The following is a 4424-nucleotide window of genomic DNA, read 5'->3' as shown; positions in this document are numbered from 1 at the left end:
TTTGGTGTCATAACGGGGCCCAAAATCTGTCAGATTCTGCGCGTCCTTCAACCGCCCCGGGAAGGGCGACAAATTTTGGTGTCGTAACGGGGCCCATCAGCCGTTAGATCGAATCATTTTTCGCGATGTATGACTGGCACGGGAACGGTGACAACTTTTGGTGTCGTAACGGGGCCCGTCAGCTGTTACATCGAAGCTCTCTTCGCGATCTACAGCTGGCATGGGAACGGCTACAACTTTTGGTGTCGTAACGGGGCCCGTCAGCCGTTATATCAAAGCTCTCTTCGCGCTCTACAGCCTCCAGGGGAAAGGCGACAACTTTTAGTGTCAAAACGGGGCCCATCAGCCGTTAGATCGAAGCTCTCTTCGCGATCTACAACTTGCACGGGAAAGGCGACATCTTTTGTTGTCAAAACGGGGCCCATCATCAATCAGATCGAAGCTCTCCTCGTGCTCTACAACCGCGACGGGAACGGGGACAGCTTTTGAGGTCGTAACGGGGCCGGACCATCAAATGTTATATCGAAGCTCTCTTCGCGCTCTACAATTGCCGCTGGAATGGTGACATATTTTGGTGTCGTAATGGGGCCCATCAACTGTTAGATCGAAGTACACTTCGCGATCTACATCGGCCACGGGAACGGCGACAAGTTTTGGTGTCGTAACGGGGCCTGTCAGCCCTTATATCGATCCTCTCTTCGTAATCTACGACTCGCACGGGCATGACGACAACTTTTGGTGTCATAACGGGGCCCCAAATCCGTCAGATCGAAGCTCTCTTCGCGCCCTACAACCGCCCCGGGAAGGGTGACAAATTTTGGTGTCTTAACGGGGCCCACCAGCCCCTAGATCGAAGTTCTCTTCGCGATCTAAGACTGGCACAGGAACGGTGACAACTTTCAGTGTCGTAATGGGGCCCATAATCCTTTAGATCGAAGCTCTCTTTGCGCGGTACAACCGCACGAGGAAGGGCGACAAATTTTGGTGTCGTAACGGGGCCAATCAGCAATTAGACCGAAGCTCTCTTTGCGATCTACAACTGCCACGTTTATGGTGACAACTTTTGGTTTCGTAACGGGGCCCATCATCCATTTGATCGATCTCTCTACGCTCCCTACAACCGCCACGGGAACCGCGACAAATTTTGGTGTCGAAATGGTGCCCATCAGCGGTTAGATCGAAGCTCTTTTCGCGCTCTAGAACCACCACGGGAACGGCGACAACTTGTGGTATCGTAACAGGCCCCTTTACCCGTTAGATAGAAGCTCTCTTCACACTCTACAACCCCCACGGGGACGGCGAGAACTTTTGGAGTCGTAACGGGGCCCATAAGCCGTTTGATCGAAGCTCTCTTCGCGATCTACAACTTGCATAAGAATGACGACAACTTTTGGTGTCGTAACGGGGCCCAAAATCCGTCAGATTCTGCGCGCCCTTCAACCGCCCCAGGAAGGCTGACAAACTTTAGTGCCGTAACGGGGCCCATCAGCCGTTAGATCGTAGCGTTCTTCGCGATGTATGACTGGCACGGGAACGTTGACAACTTTTGGTGTCGTCACGGGGCCCGTCAGCCGTTACATCGAAGCTCTCATCACGATCTACAACTGGCACGGGAACAGCGACAACTTTTGGTGTCGTAACGGGGCCCGTCAGCCGTTATATCAAAGCTCTCTTCGCGCTCTACAGCCTCCAGGGGAAAGGCAACAACTTTGGGTGTCAAAAGGGGGCCCATCAGCCGTTAGATCGAAGCTTTCTTCGCGATCTACAACTTGCACGGGAAAGGTGACATCTTTTCTTGTCGAAACGGGGCCCATCATCATTCAGATCGAAGCTCTCTTCGTGCTCTACAACCGCGACGGGAACGGGGACAACTTTTGAGGTCGTAACGGGGCCGGACCATCAGATGTTATATCGAAGCTCTCTTCGCACTCTACAATTGCCGCTGGAATGGCGACATATTTTGGTGTCGTAACGGGGCCCATCAACCGTTAGATCGATGTACACATCGCGATCTACATCGGCCACGGGAACGGCGACAAGTTTTGGTGTCGTAACGGGGCCTGTCAGCCGTTATATCGATGCTCTCTTCATAATCTACGACTCGGACGGGGATGACGACAACTTTTGGTGTCATAATAGGGCCCAAAATCCGTCAGATCGAAGCTCTCTTTGCGCCCTACAACCGCCCCGGGAAGGGTGACAAATTTTGGTGTCGTAACGGGGCCCACCAGCCCCTAGATCGAAGCTCTCTTCGCGATCTAAGACTGGCACAGGAATGGTGACAACTTCCAGTGTCGTAACGGGGCCCATAATCCTTTAGATCGAAGCTCTCTTTGCGCGCTACAACTGCACGGGGAAGGGCAACAAATTTTGGTGTCGTAACGGGGCCCATCAACACTTACATCGAAGCTCTCTTTGCGATCTACAACTGCCACATTTATGGCGACAAATTTTGGTGTCGAAATGGTGCCCATCAGCGGTTAGATCGAAGCTCTTTTCACGCTCTAGAACCGCCATGGGAACGGCGACAACTTGTGGTATCGTAACAGGCCCCATTACCCGTTAGATAAAAGCTCTCTTCACACTCTACAACCCCCACGGGGACGGCGACAACTTTTGGAGTCGTAACGGGGCCCATAAGCCGTTTGATCGAAGCTCTCTTCGCGATCTACAACTGGCACAAGAATGGCGACAACTTTTGGTGTCATAACGGGGCCAAAAATCCGTCAGATTCTGCGCACAGATTCTACGCGTCCTTCAACCGCCCCGGGAAGGGCGACAAATTTTGGTGTCGTAACGGGGCCCATCAGCCGTTAGATCGTAGCGTTCTTCGCGATGTACGACTGGCGCGGGAACGGTGACAACTTTTGGTGTCGTAACGGGGCCCGTCAGCTGTTACATCGAAGCTCTCTTCGCGATCTACAACTGGCACGGGAACGTTGACAACTTTTAGTGTCGTAACGGGGCCCGTCAGCCGTTATATCACAGCTCTCTTCGCGCTCTACAGCCTCCAGGGGAAAGGCGACAACTTTTGGTGTGAAAACTGGGCCCATCAGCCGTTAGATCGAAGCTCTCTTCGCGATCTACAACTTGCAGGGGAAAGGTGACATCTTTTGTTGTCAAAACGGGGCCCATCATCAGTCAGATCGAAGCTCTCTTCGTGCTCTACAACCGCGACGGGAACGGGGACAGCTTTTGAGGTCGTAACGGGGCCGGACCATCAGATGTTATATCGAAGCTCTCTTCACGCTCTGCAATTGCCACTGGAATGGCGACATATTTTGGTGTCGTAACAGGGCCCATCAAGTGTTAGATCGAAGTACACTTCGCGATCTACATCGGCCCCAGGAACGGCGACAAGTTTTGGTGACGTAATGGGCCCCGTCAGCCATTATATCGATGCTCTCTTCGTAATCTACGACTCGCACGGGAATGACGACAACTTTTGGTGTCCTAACGGGGCCCAAAATCCGTTAGATCGAAGCTCTCTTCGCGATCTACACCTGCCACTGGAATGGCGACATATTTTGGTGTCGTAACGTGCCCATCAGCCGTTAGATCGAAGCTCTCTTCGCGATCTACTACTGGCACAGGAACGGCGAAAAATTTTGGTGTCGTAACGGGGCCCATAATCCTTTAGATCGAAGCTCTCTTTGCGCGCTACAACCGCACGGGGAAGGGCGACAAATTTTGGTGTCGTAACGGGGACAATCAGCTGTTAGATCGAAGCTCTCTTTACGATCTACAACTGCCACGTTTACGGCGACAACTTTTAGTTTCGTAATGGGGCCCATCATCCGTTAGATCGATCTCTCTGCGCTCCCTACAACCGCCACGGGAACGGCGACAAGTTTTTGTGTCGAAATGGTGCCCATCAGCGGTTAGATCGAAGCTCTCTTCGCGCTCTAGAACCGCCATGGGAACGGCGACAACTTGTGGTGTCATAACGGGCCCCACTACCTGTTAGATAGAAGCTCTCTTCGCACTCTACAACCCCCACGGGGACGGCGACAACTTTCAGAGTTGTAATGGGGCCCATCAGCCGTTTGATCGAAGCTCTCTTCACGATCTACAACTGGCACAAGAATGGCGACAACTTTTGGTGTCGTAACGGGGCCCAAAATCCGTCAGATTCTGCGCACCCTTCAACCGCCCCGGGAAGGGCGACAAATTTTGGTGTCGTAACGGGGCCCATCAGCCGTTAGATCGATGCGTTCTTCACGATGTACGACTGGCACGGGAAAGGCGACAACTTTCGGTGTCGTAATGGGGCCCGTCAGCCGTTACATCGAAGCTCTCTTCATGATCTACAACTAGCACGGGAATGGTGACAACTTTTGGTGTCGTAACGGGGCCCGTCAGCCCTTATATCAAAGCTCTCTTCACGCTCTACAGCCTCCAGGGGAAAGGTGACAACTTTTGGT

This window comes from Morus notabilis, unplaced genomic scaffold, assembly GCF_000414095.1.
Source record: "Morus notabilis unplaced genomic scaffold, ASM41409v2 Scaffold706, whole genome shotgun sequence".
In the NCBI taxonomy this organism is placed as follows: Eukaryota; Viridiplantae; Streptophyta; class Magnoliopsida; order Rosales; family Moraceae; genus Morus; species Morus notabilis.
This window is presented reverse-complemented; position numbering follows the sequence as displayed.